Source organism: Astyanax mexicanus, chromosome 18, assembly GCF_023375975.1.
Source record: "Astyanax mexicanus isolate ESR-SI-001 chromosome 18, AstMex3_surface, whole genome shotgun sequence".
Lineage (NCBI taxonomy): Eukaryota > Metazoa > Chordata > Actinopteri > Characiformes > Acestrorhamphidae > Astyanax > Astyanax mexicanus.
The window spans coordinates 31,197,016-31,220,000 of NC_064425.1; the positions used below are offsets into that span (position 1 = coordinate 31,197,016).

A 22,985-nucleotide genomic window follows, 5' to 3' on the forward strand; every position below is an offset into this window, starting at 1 on the left:
CGTAGAGCAAGAAAATTGAACAAAAAAAATGAAGAGATAAAAATTGAGACATATAGGCAGTTTTTGTCTTTTTTTCTTTGGTTACTTTTTGTAGTGAAAGTTAAAAGGAGCTTTTATTTTGAGGCAAGATCTTTGTATTAGTCCGTAGAGCTGCTTTACTTTTGTCAAGAGCAGTAAATGACAGTGAAAAGACTCAGGTCTGTGAGTGACTTATAAATAGGCTTGTTGGGAGTTGATCTTTCGCTTACGGCCATACCACCCTGAGAACGCCCGATCTCGTCTGATCTCGGAAGCTAAGCAGGGTCGGGCCTGGTTAGTACTTGGATGGGAGACCGCCTGGGAATACCAGGTGCTGTAAGCTTTTCCATCTTTCCTTTATTTTTTACTCCGTTCAGTCCATGATTTCACAAATTTTTAAAAGGCTACACTGTGTTTACTCTTCATATAAAACACTTACAGTAAACCATATACAGATTAAATACTCACTTAAAAGTTATTTCATTTTTCTGAAGGAGGATATTGTTTCTTCATGCTAATAAATAAAGAAAAAATGCATTATTTTTTATTTTCTTAACATAGGTACAGGGCGACTGACTCCTGTTCCTGGGGCTCTACCACGCTAAAGATTTCAGATTTAACACACCTGAGTCTAGAATGTTCACGTGATCCTGAAGGTCCTAATTACCTGGATCAAGTGTGCCGCGGACTCAGGCTGTTTGGATGGCAGGGGTGAAAAAAATTAAAAAGGCACCTTCTGTAGGACACAGGGCCTTTCTGTAAATGTATGCCAAGTATACTTTAATGTGTGTGTATGATTTTATTTATTTATTTCTCAGAATATTCTTTGTAAATATGATTTTTTTTTAAATTGGGCTTTTTTTTTTATTGGGCCTAATCTGAAGCTTCCATTCCATTGATTAAGAAACGTAGAGCAAGAAAATTGAACAAAAAAAAATGAAGAGATAAAAATTAAGACATATAGGGAGTTTTTGTCTTTTGTTCTTTGGTTACTTTTTGTAGTGAAAGTTAAAAGGAGCTTTTATTTTGAGGCAAGATCTTTGTATTAGTCCGTAGAGCTGCTTTACTTTTGTCAAGAGCAGTAAATGACAGTGAAAAGACTCAGGTCTGTGAGTGACTTATAAATAGGCTTGTTGGGAGATGATCTTTCGCTTACGGCCATACCACCCTGAGAACGCCCGATCTCGTCTGATCTCGGAAGCTAAGCAGGGTCGGGCCTGGTTAGTACTTGGATGGGAGACCGCCTGGGAATACCAGGTGCTGTAAGCTTTTCCATCTGTCCTTTATTTTTTACTCCGTTCAGTCCATGATGTCACAAATTTTTACAAGGCTACACTGTGTTTACTCTTCATATAAAACACTTACAGTAAACCATATACAGATTAAATACTCACTTAAAAGTTCTTTCATTTTTCTGAAGGAGGATATTGTTTCTTCATGCTAATAAATAAAGAAAAAATGCATTATTTTTTATTTTCTTAACATAGGTACAGGGCGACTGACTCCTGTTCCTGGGGCTCTACCACGCTAAAGATTTCAGATTTAACACACCTGAGTCTAGAATGTTCACGTGATCCTGAAGGTCTTAATTACCTGGATCAAGTGTGCCGCGGACTCAGGCTGTTTGGATGGCAGGGGTGAAAAAAATTAAAAAGGCACCTTCTGTAGGACACAGGGCCTTTCTGTAAATGTATGCCAAGTATACTTTAATGTGTGTGTATGATTTTATTTATTTATTTCTCAGAATATTCTTTGTAAATATGATTTTTTTTTAAATTGGGCTTTTTTTTTATTGGGCCTAATCTGAAGCTTCCATTCCATTGATTAAGAAACGTAGAGCAAGAAAATTGAACAAAAAAATGAAGAGATAAAAATTAAGACATATAGGGAGTTTTTGTCTTTTTTTCTTTGGTTACTTTTTGTAGTGAAAGTTAAAAGGAGCTTTTATTTTGAGGCAAGATCTTTGTATTAGTCCGTAGAGCTGCTTTACTTTTGTCAAGAGCAGTAAATGACAGTGAAAAAACTCAGGTCTGTGAGTGACTTATAAATAGGCTTGTTGGGAGTTGATCTTTCGCTTACGGCCATACCACCCTGAGAACGCCCGATCTCGTCTGATCTCGGAAGCTAAGCAGGGTCGGGCCTGGTTAGTACTTGGATGGGAGACCGCCTGGGAATACCAGGTGCTGTAAGCTTTTCCATCTTTCCTTTATTTTTTACTCCGTTCAGTCCATGATTTCACAAATTTTTAAAAGGCTACACTGTGTTTACTCTTCATATAAAACACTTACAGTAAACCATATACAGATTAAATACTCACTTAAAAGTTATTTCATTTTTCTGAAGGAGGATATTGTTTCTTCATGCTAATAAATAAAGAAAAAATGCATTATTTTTTATTTTCTTAACATAGGTACAGGGCGACTGACTCCTGTTCCTGGGGCTCTACCACGCTAAAGATTTCAGATTTAACACACCTGAGTCTAGAATGTTCACGTGATCCTGAAGGTCCTAATTACCTGGATCAAGTGTGCCGCGGACTCAGGCTGTTTGGATGGCAGGGGTGAAAAAAATTAAAAAGGCACCTTCTGTAGGACACAGGGCCTTTCTGTAAATGTATGCCAAGTATACTTTAATGTGTGTGTATGATTTTATTTATTTATTTCTCAGAATATTCTTTGTAAATATGATTTTTTTTTAAATTGGGCTTTTTTTTTTTATTGGGCCTAATCTGAAGCTTCCATTCCATTGATTAAGAAACGTAGAGCAAGAAAATTGAACAAAAAAAAATGAAGAGATAAAAATTAAGACATATAGGGAGTTTTTGTCTTTTGTTCTTTGGTTACTTTTTGTAGTGAAAGTTAAAAGGAGCTTTTATTTTGAGGCAAGATCTTTGTATTAGTCCGTAGAGCTGCTTTACTTTTGTCAAGAGCAGTAAATGACAGTGAAAAGACTCAGGTCTGTGAGTGACTTATAAATAGGCTTGTTGGGAGATGATCTTTCGCTTACGGCCATACCACCCTGAGAACGCCCGATCTCGTCTGATCTCGGAAGCTAAGCAGGGTCGGGCCTGGTTAGTACTTGGATGGGAGACCGCCTGGGAATACCAGGTGCTGTAAGCTTTTCCATCTTTCCTTTATTTTTTACTCCGTTCAGTCCATGATGTCACAAATTTTTACAAGGCTACACTGTGTTTACTCTTCATATAAAACACTTACAGTAAACCATATACAGATTAAATACTCACTTAAAAGTTCTTTCATTTTTCTGAAGGAGGATATTGTTTCTTCATGCTAATAAATAAAGAAAAAATGCATTATTTTTTATTTTCTTAACATAGGTACAGGGCGACTGACTCCTGTTCCTGGGGCTCTACCACGCTAAAGATTTCAGATTTAACACACCTGAGTCTAGAATGTTCACGTGATCCTGAAGGTCTTAATTACCTGGATCAAGTGTGCCGCGGACTCAGGCTGTTTGGATGGCAGGGGTGAAAAAAATTAAAAAGGCACCTTCTGTAGGACACAGGGCCTTTCTGTAAATGTATGCCAAGTATACTTTAATGTGTGTGTATGATTTTATTTATTTATTTCTCAGAATATTCTTTGTAAATATGATTTTTTTTTAAATTGGGCTTTTTTTTTATTGGGCCTAATCTGAAGCTTCCATTCCATTGATTAAGAAACGTAGAGCAAGAAAATTGAACAAAAAAATGAAGAGATAAAAATTAAGACATATAGGGAGTTTTTGTCTTTTTTTCTTTGGTTACTTTTTGTAGTGAAAGTTAAAAGGAGCTTTTATTTTGAGGCAAGATCTTTGTATTAGTCCGTAGAGCTGCTTTACTTTTGTCAAGAGCAGTAAATGACAGTGAAAAGACTCAGGTCTGTGAGTGACTTATAAATAGGCTTGTTGGGAGTTGATCTTTCGCTTACGGCCATACCACCCTGAGAACGCCCGATCTCGTCTGATCTCGGAAGCTAAGCAGGGTCGGGCCTGGTTAGTACTTGGATGGGAGACCGCCTGGGAATACCAGGTGCTGTAAGCTTTTCCATCTTTCCTTTATTTTTTACTCCGTTCAGTCCATGATGTCACAAATTTTTACAAGGCTATACACTGTGTTTACTCTTCATATAAAACACTTACAGTAAACCATATACAGATTAAATACTCACTTAAAAGTTATTTCATTTTTCTGAAGGAGGATATTGTTTCTTCATGCTAATAAATAAAGAAAAAATGCATTATTTTTTATTTTCTTAACATAGGTACAGGGCGACTGACTCCTGTTCCTGGGGCTCTACCACGCTAAAGATTTCAGATTTAACACACCTGAGTCTAGAATGTTCACGTGATCCTGAAGGTCTTAATTACCTGGATCAAGTGTGCCGCGGACTCAGGCTGTTTGGATGGCAGGGGTGAAAAAAATTAAAAAGGCACCTTCTGTAGGACACAGGGCCTTTCTGTAAATGTATGCCAAGTATACTTTAATGTGTGTGTATGATTTTATTTATTTATTTCTCAGAATACTCTTTGTAAATATGATTTTTTTTAATTGGGCTTTTTTTTTATTGGGCCTAATCTGAAGCTTCCATTCCATTGAGTAAGAAACGTAGAGCAAGAAAATTGAACAAAAAAAATGAAGAGATAAAAATTGAGACATATAGGCAGTTTTTGTCTTTTTTTCTTTGGTTACTTTTTGTAGTGAAAGTTAAAAGGAGCTTTTATTTTGAGGCAAGATCTTTGTATTAGTCCGTAGAGCTGCTTTACTTTTGTCAAGAGCAGTAAATGACAGTGAAAAGACTCAGGTCTGTGAGTGACTTATAAATAGGCTTGTTGGGAGTTGATCTTTCGCTTACGGCCATACCACCCTGAGAACGCCCGATCTCGTCTGATCTCGGAAGCTAAGCAGGGTCGGGCCTGGTTAGTACTTGGATGGGAGACCGCCTGGGAATACCAGGTGCTGTAAGCTTTTCCATCTTTCCTTTATTTTTTACTCCGTTCAGTCCATGATTTCACAAATTTTTAAAAGGCTACACTGTGTTTACTCTTCATATAAAACACTTACAGTAAACCATATACAGATTAAATACTCACTTAAAAGTTATTTCATTTTTCTGAAGGAGGATATTGTTTCTTCATGCTAATAAATAAAGAAAAAATGCATTATTTTTTATTTTCTTAACATAGGTACAGGGCGACTGACTCCTGTTCCTGGGGCTCTACCACGCTAAAGATTTCAGATTTAACACACCTGAGTCTAGAATGTTCACGTGATCCTGAAGGTCCTAATTACCTGGATCAAGTGTGCCGCGGACTCAGGCTGTTTGGATGGCAGGGGTGAAAAAAATTAAAAAGGCACCTTCTGTAGGACACAGGGCCTTTCTGTAAATGTATGCCAAGTATACTTTAATGTGTGTGTATGATTTTATTTATTTATTTCTCAGAATATTCTTTGTAAATATGATTTTTTTTTAAATTGGGCTTTTTTTTTTATTGGGCCTAATCTGAAGCTTCCATTCCATTGATTAAGAAACGTAGAGCAAGAAAATTGAACAAAAAAAAATGAAGAGATAAAAATTAAGACATATAGGGAGTTTTTGTCTTTTGTTCTTTGGTTACTTTTTGTAGTGAAAGTTAAAAGGAGCTTTTATTTTGAGGCAAGATCTTTGTATTAGTCCGTAGAGCTGCTTTACTTTTGTCAAGAGCAGTAAATGACAGTGAAAAGACTCAGGTCTGTGAGTGACTTATAAATAGGCTTGTTGGGAGATGATCTTTCGCTTACGGCCATACCACCCTGAGAACGCCCGATCTCGTCTGATCTCGGAAGCTAAGCAGGGTCGGGCCTGGTTAGTACTTGGATGGGAGACCGCCTGGGAATACCAGGTGCTGTAAGCTTTTCCATCTGTCCTTTATTTTTTACTCCGTTCAGTCCATGATGTCACAAATTTTTACAAGGCTACACTGTGTTTACTCTTCATATAAAACACTTACAGTAAACCATATACAGATTAAATACTCACTTAAAAGTTCTTTCATTTTTCTGAAGGAGGATATTGTTTCTTCATGCTAATAAATAAAGAAAAAATGCATTATTTTTTATTTTCTTAACATAGGTACAGGGCGACTGACTCCTGTTCCTGGGGCTCTACCACGCTAAAGATTTCAGATTTAACACACCTGAGTCTAGAATGTTCACGTGATCCTGAAGGTCTTAATTACCTGGATCAAGTGTGCCGCGGACTCAGGCTGTTTGGATGGCAGGGGTGAAAAAAATTAAAAAGGCACCTTCTGTAGGACACAGGGCCTTTCTGTAAATGTATGCCAAGTATACTTTAATGTGTGTGTATGATTTTATTTATTTATTTCTCAGAATACTCTTTGTAAATATGATTTTTTTTAATTGGGCTTTTTTTTTATTGGGCCTAATCTGAAGCTTCCATTCCATTGAGTAAGAAACGTAGAGCAAGAAAATTGAACAAAAAAAATGAAGAGATAAAAATTGAGACATATAGGCAGTTTTTGTCTTTTTTTCTTTGGTTACTTTTTGTAGTGAAAGTTAAAAGGAGCTTTTATTTTGAGGCAAGATCTTTGTATTAGTCCGTAGAGCTGCTTTACTTTTGTCAAGAGCAGTAAATGACAGTGAAAAGACTCAGGTCTGTGAGTGACTTATAAATAGGCTTGTTGGGAGTTGATCTTTCGCTTACGGCCATACCACCCTGAGAACGCCCGATCTCGTCTGATCTCGGAAGCTAAGCAGGGTCGGGCCTGGTTAGTACTTGGATGGGAGACCGCCTGGGAATACCAGGTGCTGTAAGCTTTTCCATCTTTCCTTTATTTTTTACTCCGTTCAGTCCATGATTTCACAAATTTTTAAAAGGCTACACTGTGTTTACTCTTCATATAAAACACTTACAGTAAACCATATACAGATTAAATACTCACTTAAAAGTTATTTCATTTTTCTGAAGGAGGATATTGTTTCTTCATGCTAATAAATAAAGAAAAAATGCATTATTTTTTATTTTCTTAACATAGGTACAGGGCGACTGACTCCTGTTCCTGGGGCTCTACCACGCTAAAGATTTCAGATTTAACACACCTGAGTCTAGAATGTTCACGTGATCCTGAAGGTCCTAATTACCTGGATCAAGTGTGCCGCGGACTCAGGCTGTTTGGATGGCAGGGGTGAAAAAAATAAAAAAGGCACCTTCTGTAGGACACAGGGCCTTTCTGTAAATGTATGCCAAGTATACTTTAATGTGTGTGTATGATTTTATTTATTTATTTCTCAGAATATTCTTTGTAAATATGATTTTTTTTAAATTGGGCTTTTTTTTTTATTGGGCCTAATCTGAAGCTTCCATTCCATTGATTAAGAAACGTAGAGCAAGAAAATTGAACAAAAAAAAATGAAGAGATAAAAATTAAGACATATAGGGAGTTTTTGTCTTTTGTTCTTTGGTTACTTTTTGTAGTGAAAGTTAAAAGGAGCTTTTATTTTGAGGCAAGATCTTTGTATTAGTCCGTAGAGCTGCTTTACTTTTGTCAAGAGCAGTAAATGACAGTGAAAAGACTCAGGTCTGTGAGTGACTTATAAATAGGCTTGTTGGGAGATGATCTTTCGCTTACGGCCATACCACCCTGAGAACGCCCGATCTCGTCTGATCTCGGAAGCTAAGCACGGTCGGGCCTGGTTAGTACTTGGATGGGAGACCGCCTGGGAATACCAGGTGCTGTAAGCTTTTCCATCTGTCCTTTATTTTTTACTCCGTTCAGTCCATGATGTCACAAATTTTTACAAGGCTACACTGTGTTTACTCTTCATATAAAACACTTACAGTAAACCATATACAGATTAAATACTCACTTAAAAGTTCTTTCATTTTTCTGAAGGAGGATATTGTTTCTTCATGCTAATAAATAAAGAAAAAATGCATTATTTTTTATTTTCTTAACATAGGTACAGGGCGACTGACTCCTGTTCATGGGGCTCTACCACGCTAAAGATTTCAGATTTAACACACCTGAGTCTAGAATGTTCACGTGATCCTGAAGGTCTTAATTACCTGGATCAAGTGTGCCGCGGACTCAGGTTGTTTGGATGGCAGGGGTGAAAAAAAATAAAAAGGCACCTTCTGTAGGACACAGGGCCTTTCTGTAAATGTATGCCAAGTATACTTTAATCTGTGTGTATGATTTTATTTATTTATTTCTCAGAATATTCTTTGTAAATATGATTTTTTTTAATTGGGCTTTTTTTTATTGGGCCTAATCTGAAGCTTCCATTCCATTGAGTAAGAAACGTAGAGAAAGAAAATTGAACAAAAAAAATGAAGAGATAAAAATTAAGACATATAGGGAGTTTTTGTCTTTTTTTCTTTGGTTACTTTTTGTAGTGAAAGTTAAAAGGAGCTTTTATTTTGAGGCAAGATCTTTGTATTAGTCCGTAGAGCTGCTTTACTTTTGTCAAGAGCAGTAAATGACAGTGAAAAGACTCAGGTCTGTGAGTGACTTATAAATAGGCTTGTTGGGAGTTGATCTTTCGCTTACGGCCATACCACCCTGAGAACGCCCGATCTCGTCTGATCTCGGAAGCTAAGCAGGGTCGGGCCTGGTTAGTACTTGGATGGGAGACCGCCTGGGAATACCAGGTGCTGTAAGCTTTTCCATCTTTCCTTTATTTTTTACTCCGTTCAGTCCATGATGTCACAATTTTTTACAAGGCTACACTGTGTTTACTCTTCATATAAAACACTTACAGTAAACCATATACAGATTAAATACTCACTTAAAAGTTCTTTCATTTTTCTGAAGGAGGATATTGTTTCTTCATGCTAATAAATAAAGAAAAAATGCATTATTTTTTATTTTCTTAACATAGGTACAGGGCGACTGACTCCTGTTCATGGGGCTCTACCACGCTAAAGATGTCAGATTTAACACACCTGAGTCTAGAATGTTCACGTGATCCTGAAGGTCTTAATTACCTGGATCAAGTGTGCCGCGGACTCAGGTTGTTTGGATGGCAGTGGTGAAAAAAAATAAAAAGGCACCTTCTGTAGGACACAGGGCCTTTCTGTAAATGTATGCCAAGTATACTTTAATGTGTGTGTATGATTTTATTTATTTATTTCTCAGAATATTCTTTGTAAATATGATTTTTTTTTAATTGGGCTTTTTTTTTATTGGGCCTAATCTGAAGCTTCCATTCCATTGAGTAAGAAACGTAGAGCAAGAAAATTGAACAAAAAAAAATGAAGAGATAAAAATTAAGACATATAGGGAGTTTTTGTCTTTTTTTCTTTGGTTACTTTTTGTAGTGAAAGTTAAAAGGAGCTTTTATTTTGAGGCAAGATCTTTGTATTAGTCCGTAGAGCTGCTTTACTTTTGTCAAGAGCAGTAAATGACAGTGAAAAGACTCAGGTCTGTGAGTGACTTATAAATAGGCTTGTTGGGAGTTGATCTTTCGCTTACGGCCATACCACCCTGAGAACGCCCGATCTCGTCTGATCTCGGAAGCTAAGCAGGGTCGGGCCTGGTTAGTACTTGGATGGGAGACCGCCTGGGAATACCAGGTGCTGTAAGCTTTTCCATCTTTCCTTTATTTTTTACTCCGTTCAGTCCATGATGTCACAATTTTTTACAAGGCTCCACTGTGTTTACTCTTCATATAAAACACTTACAGTAAACCATATACAGATTAAATACTCACTTAAAAGTTATTTCATTTTTCTGAAGGAGGATATTGTTTCTTCATGCTAATAAATAAAGAAAAAATGCATTATTTTTTATTTTCTTAACATAGGTACAGGGCGACTGACTTCTGTTCCTGGGGCTCTACCACGCTAAAGATTTCAGATTTAACACACCTGAGTCTAGAATGTTCACGTGATCCTAAAGGTCTTAATTACCTGGATCAAGTGTGCCGCGGACTCAGGCTGTTTGGATGGCAGGGGTGAAAAAAATTAAAAAGGCACCTTCTGTAGGACACAGGGCCTTTCTGTAAATGTATGCCAAGTATACTTTAATGTGTGTGTATGATTTTATTTATTTATTTCTCAGAATATTCTTTGTAAATATGATTTTTTTTAATTGGGCTTTTTTTTATTGGGCCTAATCTGAAGCTTCCATTCCATTGAGTAAGAAACGTAGAGCAAGAAAATTGAACAAAAAAAAAATGAAGAGATAAAAATTAAGACATATAGGGAGTTTTTGTCTTTTTTTCTTTGGTTACTTTTTGTAGTGGAAGTTAAAAGGAGATTTTATTTTGAGGCAAGATCTTTGTATTAGTCCGTAGAGCTGCTTTACTTTTGTCAAGAGCAGTAAATGACAGTGAAAAGACTCAGGTCTGTGAGTGACTTATAAATAGGCTTGTTGGGAGTTGATCTTTCGCTTACGGCCATACCACCCTGAGAACGCCCGATCTCGTCTGATCTCGGAAGCTAAGCAGGGTCGGGCCTGGTTAGTACTTGGATGGGAGACCGCCTGGGAATACCAGGTGCTGTAAGCTTTTCCATCTTTCCTTTATTTTTTACTCCGTCCAGTCCATGATGTCACAAATTTTTACAAGGCTACACTGTGTTTACTCTTCATATAAAACACTTACAGTAAACCATATACAGATTAAATACTCACTTAAAAGTTATTTCATTTTTCTGAAGGAGGATATTGTTTCTTCATGCTAATAAATAAAGAAAAAATGCATTATTTTTTATTTTCTTAACATAGGTACAGGGCGACTGACTCCTGTTCCTGGGGCTCTACCACGCTAAAGATTTCAGATTTAACACACCTGAGTCTAGAATGTTCACGTGATCCTGAAGGTCTTAATTACCTGGATCAAGTGTGCCGCGGACTCAGGCTGTTTGGATGGCAGGGGTGAAAAAAATTAAAAAGGCACCTTCTGTAGGACACAGGGCCTTTCTGTAAATGTATGCCAAGTATACTTTAATGTGTGTGTATGATTTTATTTATTTATTTCTCAGAATATTCTTTGTAAATATGATTTTTTTTTAATTGGGCTTTTTTTTTATTGGGCCTAATCTGAAGCTTCCATTCCATTGAGTAAGAAACGTAGAGCAAGAAAATTGAACAAAAAAAAATGAAGAGATAAAAATTAAGACATATAGGGAGTTTTTGTCTTTTTTTCTTTGGTTACTTTTTGTAGTGAAAGTTAAAAGGAGCTTTTATTTTGAGGCAAGATCTTTGTATTAGTCCGTAGAGCTGCTTTACTTTTGTCAAGAGCAGTAAATGACAGTGAAAAGACTCAGGTCTGTGAGTGACTTATAAATAGGCTTGTTGGGAGTTGATCTTTCGCTTACGGCCATACCACCCTGAGAACGCCCGATCTCGTCTGATCTCGGAAGCTAAGCAGGGTCGGGCCTGGTTAGTACTTGGATGGGAGACCGCCTGGGAATACCAGGTGCTGTAAGTTTTTCCATCTTTCCTTTATTTTTTACTCCGTTCAGTCCATGATGTCACAAATTTTTACAAGGCTACACTGTGTTTACTCTTCATATAAAACACTTACAGTAAACCATATACAGATTAAATACTCACTTAAAAGTTATTTCATTTTTCTGAAGGAGGATATTGTTTCTTCATGCTAATAAATGAAGAAAAAATGCATTATTTTTTATTTTCTTAACATAGGTACAGGGCGACTGACTCCTGTTCCTGGGGCTCTACCACGCTAAAGATTTCAGATTTAACACACCTGAGTCTAGAATGTTCACGTGATCCTGAAGGTCTTAATTACCTGGATCAAGTGTGCCGCGGACTCAGGCTGTTTGGATGGCAGGGGTGAAAAAAATTAAAAAGGCACCTTCTGTAGGACACAGGGCCTTTCTGTAAATGTATGCCAAGTATACTTTAATGTGTGTGTATGATTTTATTTATTTATTTCTCAGAATACTCTTTGTAAATATGATTTTTTTTTAATTGGGCTTTTTTTTTATTGGGCCTAATCTGAAGCTTCCATTCCATTGAGTAAGAAACTTAGAGCAAGAAAATTGAACAAAAAAAAATGAAGAGATAAAAATTAAGACATATAGGGAGTTTTTGTCTTTTTTTCTTTGGTTACTTTTTGTAGTGAAAGTTAAAAGGAGCTTTTATTTTGAGGCAAGATCTTTGTATTAGTCCGTAGAGCTGCTTTACTTTTGTCAAGAGCAGTAAATGACAGTGAAAAGACTCAGGTCTGTGAGTGACTTATAAATAGGCTTGTTGGGAGTTGATCTTTCGCTTACGGCCATACCACCCTGAGAACGCCCGATCTCGTCTGATCTCGGAAGCTAAGCAGGGTCGGGCCTGGTTAGTACTTGGATGGGAGACCGCCTGGGAATACCAGGTGCTGTAAGCTTTTCCATCTTTCCTTTATTTTTTACTCCGTCCAGTCCATGATGTCACAAATTTTTACAAGGCTACACTGTGTTTACTCTTCATATAAAACACTTACAGTAAACCATATACAGATTAAATACTCACTTAAAAGTTATTTCATTTTTCTGAAGGAGGATATTGTTTCTTCATGCTAATAAATGAAGAAAAAATGCATTATTTTTTATTTTCTTAACATAGGTACAGGGCGACTGACTCCTGTTCCTGGGGCTCTACCACGCTAAAGATCTCAGATTTAACACACCTGAGTCTAGAATGTTCACGTGATCCTGAAGGTCTTAATTACCTGGATCAAATGTGCCGCGGACTCAGGCTGTTTGGATGGCAGGGGTGAAAAAAATTAAAAAGGCACCTTCTGTAGGACACAGGGCCTTTCTGTAAATGTATGCCAAGTATACTTTAATGTGTGTGTATGATTTTATTTATTTATTTCTCAGAATACTCTTTGTAAATATGATTTTTTTTTAATTGGGCTTTTTTTTTATTGGGCCTAATCTGAAGCTTCCATTCCATTGAGTAAGAAACTTAGAGCAAGAAAATTGAACAAAAAAAAATGAAGAGATAAAAATTAAGACATATAGGGAGTTTTTGTCTTTTTTTCTTTGGTTACTTTTTGTAGTGAAAGTTAAAAGGAGCTTTTATTTTGAGGCAAGATCTTTGTATTAGTCCGTAGAGCTGCTTTACTTTTGTCAAGAGCAGTAAATGACAGTGAAAAGACTCAGGTCTGTGAGTGACTTATAAATAGGCTTGTTGGGAGTTGATCTTTCGCTTACGGCCATACCACCCTGAGAACGCCCGATCTCGTCTGATCTCGGAAGCTAAGCAGGGTCGGGCCTGGTTAGTACTTGGATGGGAGACCGCCTGGGAATACCAGGTGCTGTAAGCTTTTCCATCTTTCCTTTATTTTTTACTCCGTCCAGTCCATGATGTCACAAATTTTTACAAGGCTACACTGTGTTTACTCTTCATATAAAACACTTACAGTAAACCATATACAGATTAAATACTCACTTAAAAGTTATTTCATTTTTCTGAAGGAGGATATTGTTTCTTCATGCTAATAAATGAAGAAAAAATGCATTATTTTTTATTTTCTTAACATAGGTACAGGGCGACTGACTCCTGTTCCTGGGGCTCTACCACGCTAAAGATCTCAGATTTAACACACCTGAGTCTAGAATGTTCACGTGATCCTGAAGGTCTTAATTACCTGGATCAAATGTGCCGCGGACTCAGGCTGTTTGGATGGCAGGGGTGAAAAAAATTAAAAAGGCACCTTCTGTAGGACACAGGGCCTTTCTGTAAATGTATGCCAAGTATACTTTAATGTGTGTGTATGATTTTATTTATTTATTTCTCAGAATACTCTTTGTAAATATGATTTTTTTTTAATTGGGCTTTTTTTTTTATTGGGCCTAATCTGAAGCTTCCATTCCATTGAGTAAGAAACTTAGAGCAAGAAAATTGAACAAAAAAAAATGAAGAGATAAAAATTAAGACATATAGGGAGTTTTTGTCTTTTTTTCTTTGGTTACTTTTTGTAGTGAAAGTTAAAAGGAGCTTTTATTTTGAGGCAAGATCTTTGTATTAGTCCGTAGAGCTGCTTTACTTTTGTCAAGAGCAGTAAATGACAGTGAAAAGACTCAGGTCTGTGAGTGACTTATAAATAGGCTTGTTGGGAGTTGATCTTTCGCTTACGGCCATACCACCCTGAGAACGCCCGATCTCGTCTGATCTCGGAAGCTAAGCAGGGTCGGGTCTGGTTAGTACTTGGATGGGAGACCGCCTGGGAATACCAGGTGCTGTAAGCTTTTCCATCTGTCCTTTATTTTTTACTCCGTTCAGTCCATGATGTCACAAATTTTTACAAGGCTACACTGTGTTTACTCTTCATATAAAACACTTACAGTAAACCATATACAGATTAAATACTCACTTAAAAGTTATTTCATTTTTCTGAAGGAGGATATTGTTTCTTCATGCTAATAAATAAAGAAAAAATGCATTATTTTTTATTTTCTTAACATAGGTACAGGGCGACTGACTCCTGTTCCTGGGGCTCTACCACGCTAAAGATTTCAGATTTAACACACCTGAGTCTAGAATGTTCACGTGATCCTGAAGGTCTTAATTACCTGGATCAAGTGTGCCGCGGACTCAGGCTGTTTGGATGGCAGGGGTGAAAAAAATTAAAAAGGCACCTTCTGTAGGACACAGGGCCTTTCTGTAAATGTATGCCAAGTATACTTTAATGTGTGTGTATGATTTTATTTATTTATTTCTCAGAATATTCTTTGTAAATATTATTTTTTTTTTAAATTGGGCTTTTTTTTTATTGGGCCTAATCTGAAGCTTCCATTCCATTGATTAAGAAACGTAGAGCAAGAAAATTGAACAAAAAAATGAAGAGATAAAAATTAAGACATATAGGGAGTTTTTGTCTTTTTTTCTTTGGTTACTTTTTGTAGTGAAAGTTAAAAGGAGCTTTTATTTTGAGGCAAGATCTTTGTATTAGTCCGTAGAGCTGCTTTAGTTTTGTCAAGAGCAGTAAATGACAGTGAAAAGACTCAGGTCTGTGAGTGACTTATAAATAGGCTTGTTGGGAGTTGATCTTTCGCTTACGGCCATACCACCCTGAGAACGCCCGATCTCGTCTGATCTCGGAAGCTAAGCAGGGTCGGGCCTGGTTAGTACTTGGATGGGAGACCGCCTGGGAATACCAGGTGCTGTAAGCTTTTCCATCTTTCCTTTATTTTTTACTCCGTTCAGTCCATGATGTCACAAATTTTTACAAGGCTACACTGTGTTTACTCTTCATATAAAACACTTACAGTAAACCATATACAGATTAAATACTCACTTAAAAGTTATTTCATTTTTCTGAAGGAGGATATTGTTTCTTCATGCTAATAAATAAAGAAAAAATGCATTATTTTTTATTTTCTTAACATAGGTACAGGGCGACTGACTCCTGTTCCTGGGGCTCTACCACGCTAAAGATTTCAGATTTAACACACCTGAGTCTAGAATGTTCACGTGATCCTGAAGGTCTTAATTACCTGGATCAAGTGTGCCGCGGACTCAGGCTGTTTGGATGGCAGGGGTGAAAAAAATTAAAAAGGCACCTTCTGTAGGACACAGGGCCTTTCTGTAAATGTATGCCAAGTATACTTTAATGTGTGTGTATGATTTTATTTATTTATTTCTCAGAATACTCTTTGTAAATATGATTTTTTTTTAATTGGGCTTTTTTTTTTATTGGGCCTAATCTGAAGCTTCCATTCCATTGAGTAAGAAACGTAGAGCAAGAAAATTTAACAAAAAAAATGAAGAGATAAAAATTAAGACATATAGGGAGTTTTTGTCTTTTTTTCTTTGTTTACTTTTTGTAGTGAAAGTTAAAAGGAGCTTTTATTTTGAGGCAAGATCTTTGTATTAGTCCGTAGAGCTGCTTTACTTTTGTCAAGAGCAGTAAATGACAGTGAAAAGACTCAGGTCTGTGAGTGACTTATAAATAGGCTTGTTGGGAGTTGATCTTTCGCTTACGGCCATACCACCCTGAGAACGCCCGATCTCGTCTGATCTCGGAAGCTAAGCAGGGTCGGGCCTGGTTAGTACTTGGATGGGAGACCGCCTGGGAATACCAGGTGCTGTAAGCTTTTCCATCTTTCCTTTATTTTTTACTCCGTTCAGTCCATGATGTCACAAATTTTTACAAGGCTACACTGTGTTTACTCTTCATATAAAACACTTACAGTAAACCATATACAGATTAAATACTCACTTAAAAGTTATTTCATTTTTCTGAAGGAGGATATTGTTTCTTCATGCTAATAAATAAAGAAAAAATGCATTATTTTTTATTTTCTTAACATAGGTACAGGGCGACTGACTCCTGTTCCTGGGGCTCTACCACGCTAAAGATTTCAGATTTAACACACCTGAGTCTAGAATGTTCACGTGATCCTGAAGGTCTTAATTACCTGGATCAAGTGTGCCGCGGACTCAGGCTGTTTGGATGGCAGGGGTGAAAAAAATTAAAAAGGCACCTTCTGTAGGACACAGGGCCTTTCTGTAAATGTATGCCAAGTATACTTTAATGTGTGTGTATGATTTTATTTATTTATTTCTCAGAATATTCTTTGTAAATATGATTTTTTTTTATTGGGCTTTTTTTATTGGGCCTAATCTGAAGCTTCCATTCCATTGAGTAAGAAACTTAGAGCAAGAAAATTGAACAAAAAAAAATGAAGAGATAAAAATTAAGACATATAGGGAGTTTTTGTCTTTTTTTCTTTGGTTACTTTTTGTAGTGAAAGTTAAAAGGAGCTTTTATTTTGAGGCAAGATCTTTGTATTAGTCCGTAGAGCTGCTTTACTTTTGTCAAGAGCAGTAAATGACAGTGAAAAGACTCAGGTCTGTGAGTGACTTATAAATAGGCTTGTTGGGAGTTGATCTTTCGCTTACGGCCATACCACCCTGAGAACGCCCGATCTCGTCTGATCTCGGAAGCTAAGCAGGGTCGGGCCTGGTTAGTACTTGGATAGGAGACCGCCTGGGAATACCAGGTGCTGTAAGCTTTTCCATCTTTCCTTTATTTTTTACTCCGTTCAGTCCATGATGTCACAATTTTTTACAAGGCTACACTGTGTTTACTCTTCATATAGAACACTTACAGTAAACCATATACAGATTAAATACTCACTTAAAAGTTCTTTCATTTTTCTGAAGGAGGATATTGTTTCTTCATGCTAATAAATAAAGAAAAAATGCATTATTTTTTATTTTCTTAACATAGGTACAGGGCGACTGACTCCTGTTCCTGGGGCTCTACCACGCTAAAGATTTCAGATTTAACACACCTGAGTCTAGAATGTTCACGTGATCCTGAAGGTCTTAATTACCTGGATCAAGTGTGCCGCGGACTCAGGCTGTTTGGATGGCAGGGGTGAAAAAAATTAAAAAGGCACCTTCTGTAGGACACAGGGCCTTTCTGTAAATGTATGCCAAGTATACTTTAATGTGTGTGTATGATTTTATTTATTTATTTCTCAGAATATTCTTTGTAAATATGATTTTTTTTTAAATTGGGCTTTTTTTTATTGGGCCTAATCTGAAGCTTCCATTCCATTGATTAAGAAACGTAGAGCAAGAAAATTGAACAAAAAAATGAAGAGATAAAAATTAAGACATATAGGGAGTTTTTGTCTTTTTTTCTTTGGTTACTTTTTGTAGTGAAAGTTAAAAGGAGCTTTTATTTTGAGGCAAGATCTTTGTATTAGTCCGTAGAGCTGCTTTACTTTTGTCAAGAGCAGTAAATGACAGTGAAAAGACTCAGGTCTGTGAGTGACTTATAAATAGGCTTGTTGGGAGTTGATCTTTTGCTTACGGCCATACCACCCTGAGAACGCCCGATCTCGTCTGATCTCGGAAGCTAAGCAGGGTCGGGCCTGGTTAGTACTTGGATGGGAGACCGCCTGGGAATACCAGGTGCTGTAAGCTTTTCCATCTTTCCTTTATTTTTTACTCCGTTCAGTCCATGATGTCACAAATTTTTACAAGGCTACACTGTGTTTACTCTTCATATAAAACACTTACAGTAAACCATATACAGATTAAATACTCACTTAAAAGTTATTTCATTTTTCTGAAGGAGGATATTGTTTCTTCATGCTAATAAATAAAGAAAAAATGCATTATTTTTTATTTTCTTAACATAGGTACAGGGCGACTGACTCCTGTTCCTGGGGCTCTACCACGCTAAAGATTTCAGATTTAACACACCTGAGTCTAGAATGTTCACGTGATCCTGAAGGTCTTAATTACCTGGATCAAGTGTGCCGCGGACTCAGGCTGTTTGGATGGCAGGGGTGAAAAAAATTAAAAAGGCACCTTCTGTAGGACACAGGGCCTTTCTGTAAATGTATGCCAAGTATACTTTAATGTGTGTGTATGATTTTATTTATTTATTTCTCAGAATATTCTTTGTAAATATGATTTTTTTTTTAATTGGGCTTTTTTTTATTGGGCCTAATCTGAAGCTTCCATTCCATTGAGTAAGAAACGTAAAGCAAGAAAATTGAACAAAAAAATGAAGAGATAAAAATTAAGACATATAGGGAGTTTTTGTCTTTTTTTCTTTGGTTACTTTTTGTAGTGAAAGTTAAAAGGAGCTTTTATTTTGAGGCAAGATCTTTGTATTAGTCCGTAGAGCTGCTTTACTTTTGTCAAGAGCAGTAAATGACAGTGAAAAGACTCAGGTCTGTGAGTGACTTATGAATAGGCTTGTTGGGAGTTGATCTTTCGCTTACGGCCATACCACATTGAGAACGCCCGATCTCGTCTGATCTCGGAAGCTAAGCAGGGTCGGGCCTGGTTAGTACTTGGATGGGAGACCGCCTGGGAATACCAGGTGCTGTAAGCTTTTCCATCTTTCCTTTATTTTTTACTCCGTTCAGTCCATGATGTCACAATTTTTTACAAGGCTACACTGTGTTTACTCTTCATATAAAACACTTACAGTAAACCACATACAGATTAAATACTCACTTAAAAGTTCTTTCATTTTTCTGAAGGAGGATATTGTTTCTTCATGCTAATAAATAAAGAAAAAATGCATTATTTTTTATTTTCTTAACATAGGTACAGGGCGACTGACTCCTGTTCCTGGGGCTCTACCACGCTAAAGATTTCAGATTTAACACACCTGAGTCTAGAATGTTCACGTGATCCTGAAGGTCTTAATTACCTGGATCAAGTGTGCCGCGGACTCAGGCTGTTTGGATGGCAGGGGTGAAAAAAATTAAAAAGGCACCTTCTGTAGGACACAGGGCCTTTCTGTAAATGTATGCCAAGTATACTTTAATGTGTGTGTATGATTTTATTTATTTATTTCTCAGAATATTCTTTGTAAATATGATTTTTTTTTAATTGGGCTTTTTTTATTGGGCCTAATCTAAAGCTTCCATTCCATTGAGTAAGAAACGTAGAGCAAGAAAATTGAACAAAAAAATGAAGAGATAAAAATTAAGACATATAGGGAGTTTTTGTCTTTTTTTCTTTGGTTACTTTTTGTAGTGAAAGTTAAAAGGAGCTTTTATTTTGAGGCAAGATCTTTGTATTAGTCCGTAGCTGCTTTACTTTTGTCAAGAGCAGTAAATGACAGTGAAAAGACTCAGGTCTGTGAGTGACTTATAAATAGGCTTGTTGGGAGTTGATCTTTCGCTTACGGCAATACCACCCTGAGAACGTCCGATCTCGTCTGATCTCGGAAGCTAAGCAGGGTCGGGCCTGGTTAGTACTTGGATGGGAGACCGCCTGGGAATACCAGGTGCTGTAAGCTTTTCCATCTGTCCTTTATTTTTTACTCCGTTCAGTCCATGATGTCACAAATTTTTACAAGGCTACACTGTGTTTACTCTTCATATAAAACACTTACAGTAAACCATATACAGATTAAATACTCACTTAAAAGTTATTTCATTTTTCTGAAGGAGGATATTGTTTCTTCATGCTAATAAATAAAGAAAAAATGCATTATTTTTTATTTTCTTAACATAGGTACAGGGCGACTGACTCCTGTTCCTGGGGCTCTACCACGCTAAAGATTTCAGATTTAACACACCTGAGTCTAGAATGTTCACGTGATCCTGAAGGTCTTAATTACCTGGATCAAGTGTGCCGCGGACTCAGGCTGTTTGGATGGCAGGGGTGAAAAAAATTAAAAAGGCACCTTCTGTAGGACACAGGGCCTTTCTGTAAATGTATGCCAAGTATACTTTAATGTGTGTGTATGATTTTATTTATTTATTTCTCAGAATATTCTTTGTAAATATGATTTTTTTTATTGGGCTTTTTTTTATTGGGCCTAATCTGAAGCTTCCATTCCATTGAGTAAGAAACTTAGAGCAAGAAAATTGAACAAAAAAAAATGAAGAGATAAAAATTAAGACATATAGGGAGTTTTTGTCTTTTTTTCTTTGGTTAATTTTTGTAGTGAAAGTTAAAAGGAGCTTTTATTTTGAGGCAAGATCTTTGTATTAGTCCGTAGAGCTGCTTTACTTTTGTCAAGAGCAGTAAATGACAGTGAAAAGACTCAGGTCTGTGAGTGACTTATAAATAGGCTTGTTGGGAGTTGATCTTTCGCTTACGGCCATACCACCCTGAGAACGCCCGATCTCGTCTGATCTCGGAAGCTAAGCAGGGTCGGGCCTGGTTAGTACTTGGATGGGAGACCGCCTGGGAATACCAGGTGCTGTAAGCTTTTCCATCTTTCCTTTATTTTTTACTCCGTTCAGTCCATGATGTCACAAATTTTTACAAGGCTACACTGTGTTTACTCTTCATATAAAACACTTACAGTAAACCATATACAGATTAAATACTCACTTAAAAGTTATTTCATTTTTCTGAAGGAGGATATTGTTTCTTCATGCTAATAAATAAAGAAAAAATGCATTATTTTTTATTTTCTTAACATAGGTACAGGGCGACTGACTCCTGTTCCTGGGGCTCTACCACGCTAAAGATTTCAGATTTAACACACCTGAGTCTAGAATGTTCACGTGATCCTGAAGGTCTTAATTACCTGGATCAAGTGTGCCGCGGACTCAGGCTGTTTGGATGGCAGGGGTGAAAAAAATTAAAAAGGCACCTTCTGTAGGACACAGGGCCTTTCTGTAAATGTATGCCAAGTATACTTTAATGTGTGTGTATGATTTTATTTATTTATTTCTCAGAATATTCTTTGTAAATATGATTTTTTTTTTAATTGGGCTTTTTTTTATTGGGCCTAATCTGAAGCTTCCATTCCATTGAGTAAGAAACGTAAAGCAAGAAAATTGAACAAAAAAATGAAGAGATAAAAATTAAGACATATAGGGAGTTTTTGTCTTTTTTTCTTTGGTTACTTTTTGTAGTGAAAGTTAAAAGGAGCTTTTATTTTGAGGCAAGATCTTTGTATTAGTCCGTAGAGCTGCTTTACTTTTGTCAAGAGCAGTAAATGACAGTGAAAAGACTCAGGTCTGTGAGTGACTTATGAATAGGCTTGTTGGGAGTTGATCTTTCGCTTACGGCCATACCACCCTGAGAACGCCCGATCTCGTCTGATCTCGGAAGCTAAGCAGGGTCGGGCCTGGTTAGTACTTGGATGGGAGACCGCCTGGGAATACCAGGTGCTGTAAGCTTTTCCATCTTTCCTTTATTTTTTACTCCGTTCAGTCCATGATGTCACAATTTTTTACAAGGCTACACTGTGTTTACTCTTCATATAAAACACTTACAGTAAACCATATACAGATTAAATACTCACTTAAAAGTTCTTTCATTTTTCTGAAGGAGGATATTGTTTCTTCATGCTAATAAATAAAGAAAAAATGCATTATTTTTTATTTTCTTAACGTATAGGTACAGGGCGGCTCACTCCTGTTCCTGGGGCTCTACCACGCTAAATATTTCAGATTTAACACACCTGAGTCTAGAATGTTCACGTGATCCTGAAGGTCCTAATTACCTGGATCAAGTGTGCCGCGGACTCAGGCTGTTTGGATGGCAGGGGTGAAAAAAATTAAAAAGGCACCTTCTGTAGGACACAGGGCCTTTCTGTAAATGTATGCCAAGTATACTTTAATGTGTGTGTATGATTTTATTTATTTATTTCTCAGAATATTCTTTGTAAATATGATTTTTTTTTAAATTGGGCTTTTTTTTTTATTGGGCCTAATCTGAAGCTTCCATTCCATTGATTAAGAAACGTAGAGCAAGAAAATTGAACAAAAAAAAATGAAGAGATAAAAATTAAGACATATAGGGAGTTTTTGTCTTTTGTTCTTTGGTTACTTTTTGTAGTGAAAGTTAAAAGGAGCTTTTATTTTGAGGCAAGATCTTTGTATTAGTCCGTAGAGCTGCTTTACTTTTGTCAAGAGCAGTAAATGACAGTGAAAAGACTCAGGTCTGTGAGTGACTTATAAATAGGCTTGTTGGGAGATGATCTTTCGCTTACGGCCATACCACCCTGAGAACGCCCGATCTCGTCTGATCTCGGAAGCTAAGCAGGGTCGGGCCTGGTTAGTACTTGGATAGGAGACCGCCTGGGAATACCAGGTGCTGTAAGCTTTTCCATCTTTCCTTTATTTTTTACTCCGTTCAGTCCATGATGTCACAAATTTTTACAAGGCTACACTGTGTTTACTCTTCATATAAAACACTTACAGTAAACCATATACAGATTAAATACTCACTTAAAAGTTATTTCATTTTTCTGAAGGAGGATATTGTTTCTTCATGCTAATAAATGAAGAAAAAATGCATTATTTTTTATTTTCTTAACATAGGTACAGGGCGACTGACTCCTGTTCCTGGGGCTCTACCACGCTAAAGATTTCAGATTTAACACACCTGAGTCTAGAATGTTCACGTGATCCTGAAGGTCTTAATTACCTGGATCAAGTGTGCCGCGGACTCAGGCTGTTTGGATGGCAGGGGTGAAAAAAATTAAAAAGGCACCTTCTGTAGGACACAGGGCCTTTCTGTAAATGTATGCCAAGTATACTTTAATGTGTGTGTATGATTTTATT

General features: G+C 36.9%; 25 non-coding genes across 25 annotated transcripts; all 25 read left to right on the forward strand.

Moving 5' to 3' along the window:
• The first annotated feature begins 242 nt into the window (after nt 1-242).
• Nucleotides 243-361, forward strand: LOC125783005 (5S ribosomal RNA). The gene has a single exon (XR_007425741.1). It is a non-coding gene; the product is annotated as a 5S ribosomal RNA (ribosomal RNA).
• An 807-nt stretch (nt 362-1,168) lies between these two features.
• On the forward strand, nt 1,169-1,287 carry LOC125783016 (5S ribosomal RNA). The gene has a single exon (XR_007425752.1). It is a non-coding gene; the product is annotated as a 5S ribosomal RNA (ribosomal RNA).
• Nucleotides 1,288-2,091: 804 nt separating this feature from the next.
• Nucleotides 2,092-2,210, forward strand: LOC125783027 (5S ribosomal RNA). The gene has a single exon (XR_007425763.1). It is a non-coding gene; the product is annotated as a 5S ribosomal RNA (ribosomal RNA).
• Nucleotides 2,211-3,018: 808 nt separating this feature from the next.
• Nucleotides 3,019-3,137, forward strand: LOC125783038 (5S ribosomal RNA). Its single transcript, XR_007425774.1, has one exon. It is a non-coding gene; the product is annotated as a 5S ribosomal RNA (ribosomal RNA).
• Nucleotides 3,138-3,941: 804 nt separating this feature from the next.
• Nucleotides 3,942-4,060, forward strand: LOC125783049 (5S ribosomal RNA). The gene has a single exon (XR_007425785.1). It is a non-coding gene; the product is annotated as a 5S ribosomal RNA (ribosomal RNA).
• Nucleotides 4,061-4,865: 805 nt separating this feature from the next.
• LOC125783060 (5S ribosomal RNA) lies at nt 4,866-4,984 on the forward strand. The gene has a single exon (XR_007425796.1). It is a non-coding gene; the product is annotated as a 5S ribosomal RNA (ribosomal RNA).
• Nucleotides 4,985-5,791: 807 nt separating this feature from the next.
• On the forward strand, nt 5,792-5,910 carry LOC125783073 (5S ribosomal RNA). Its single transcript, XR_007425807.1, has one exon. It is a non-coding gene; the product is annotated as a 5S ribosomal RNA (ribosomal RNA).
• Nucleotides 5,911-6,713: 803 nt separating this feature from the next.
• LOC125783084 (5S ribosomal RNA) lies at nt 6,714-6,832 on the forward strand. The gene has a single exon (XR_007425818.1). It is a non-coding gene; the product is annotated as a 5S ribosomal RNA (ribosomal RNA).
• Nucleotides 6,833-7,638: 806 nt separating this feature from the next.
• On the forward strand, nt 7,639-7,757 carry LOC125783102 (5S ribosomal RNA). The gene has a single exon (XR_007425836.1). It is a non-coding gene; the product is annotated as a 5S ribosomal RNA (ribosomal RNA).
• Nucleotides 7,758-8,559: 802 nt separating this feature from the next.
• Nucleotides 8,560-8,678, forward strand: LOC125783095 (5S ribosomal RNA). Its single transcript, XR_007425829.1, has one exon. It is a non-coding gene; the product is annotated as a 5S ribosomal RNA (ribosomal RNA).
• An 805-nt stretch (nt 8,679-9,483) lies between these two features.
• On the forward strand, nt 9,484-9,602 carry LOC125783107 (5S ribosomal RNA). Its single transcript, XR_007425841.1, has one exon. It is a non-coding gene; the product is annotated as a 5S ribosomal RNA (ribosomal RNA).
• Nucleotides 9,603-10,406: 804 nt separating this feature from the next.
• Nucleotides 10,407-10,525, forward strand: LOC125783118 (5S ribosomal RNA). The gene has a single exon (XR_007425852.1). It is a non-coding gene; the product is annotated as a 5S ribosomal RNA (ribosomal RNA).
• An 805-nt stretch (nt 10,526-11,330) lies between these two features.
• LOC125782999 (5S ribosomal RNA) lies at nt 11,331-11,449 on the forward strand. The gene has a single exon (XR_007425736.1). It is a non-coding gene; the product is annotated as a 5S ribosomal RNA (ribosomal RNA).
• Nucleotides 11,450-12,254: 805 nt separating this feature from the next.
• LOC125783129 (5S ribosomal RNA) lies at nt 12,255-12,373 on the forward strand. Its single transcript, XR_007425864.1, has one exon. It is a non-coding gene; the product is annotated as a 5S ribosomal RNA (ribosomal RNA).
• Nucleotides 12,374-13,178: 805 nt separating this feature from the next.
• On the forward strand, nt 13,179-13,297 carry LOC125783140 (5S ribosomal RNA). The gene has a single exon (XR_007425875.1). It is a non-coding gene; the product is annotated as a 5S ribosomal RNA (ribosomal RNA).
• Nucleotides 13,298-14,103: 806 nt separating this feature from the next.
• LOC125783053 (5S ribosomal RNA) lies at nt 14,104-14,222 on the forward strand. The gene has a single exon (XR_007425789.1). It is a non-coding gene; the product is annotated as a 5S ribosomal RNA (ribosomal RNA).
• Nucleotides 14,223-15,027: 805 nt separating this feature from the next.
• Nucleotides 15,028-15,146, forward strand: LOC125783151 (5S ribosomal RNA). Its single transcript, XR_007425886.1, has one exon. It is a non-coding gene; the product is annotated as a 5S ribosomal RNA (ribosomal RNA).
• An 805-nt stretch (nt 15,147-15,951) lies between these two features.
• On the forward strand, nt 15,952-16,070 carry LOC125783162 (5S ribosomal RNA). Its single transcript, XR_007425897.1, has one exon. It is a non-coding gene; the product is annotated as a 5S ribosomal RNA (ribosomal RNA).
• An 802-nt stretch (nt 16,071-16,872) lies between these two features.
• LOC125783108 (5S ribosomal RNA) lies at nt 16,873-16,991 on the forward strand. The gene has a single exon (XR_007425842.1). It is a non-coding gene; the product is annotated as a 5S ribosomal RNA (ribosomal RNA).
• Nucleotides 16,992-17,794: 803 nt separating this feature from the next.
• Nucleotides 17,795-17,913, forward strand: LOC125783174 (5S ribosomal RNA). Its single transcript, XR_007425908.1, has one exon. It is a non-coding gene; the product is annotated as a 5S ribosomal RNA (ribosomal RNA).
• An 803-nt stretch (nt 17,914-18,716) lies between these two features.
• LOC125783225 (5S ribosomal RNA) lies at nt 18,717-18,835 on the forward strand. The gene has a single exon (XR_007425959.1). It is a non-coding gene; the product is annotated as a 5S ribosomal RNA (ribosomal RNA).
• A 799-nt stretch (nt 18,836-19,634) lies between these two features.
• LOC125783223 (5S ribosomal RNA) lies at nt 19,635-19,753 on the forward strand. Its single transcript, XR_007425957.1, has one exon. It is a non-coding gene; the product is annotated as a 5S ribosomal RNA (ribosomal RNA).
• An 802-nt stretch (nt 19,754-20,555) lies between these two features.
• Nucleotides 20,556-20,674, forward strand: LOC125783185 (5S ribosomal RNA). The gene has a single exon (XR_007425919.1). It is a non-coding gene; the product is annotated as a 5S ribosomal RNA (ribosomal RNA).
• An 803-nt stretch (nt 20,675-21,477) lies between these two features.
• On the forward strand, nt 21,478-21,596 carry LOC125783196 (5S ribosomal RNA). Its single transcript, XR_007425930.1, has one exon. It is a non-coding gene; the product is annotated as a 5S ribosomal RNA (ribosomal RNA).
• Nucleotides 21,597-22,405: 809 nt separating this feature from the next.
• LOC125783109 (5S ribosomal RNA) lies at nt 22,406-22,524 on the forward strand. The gene has a single exon (XR_007425843.1). It is a non-coding gene; the product is annotated as a 5S ribosomal RNA (ribosomal RNA).
• Nucleotides 22,525-22,985: the final 461 nt, after the last annotated feature.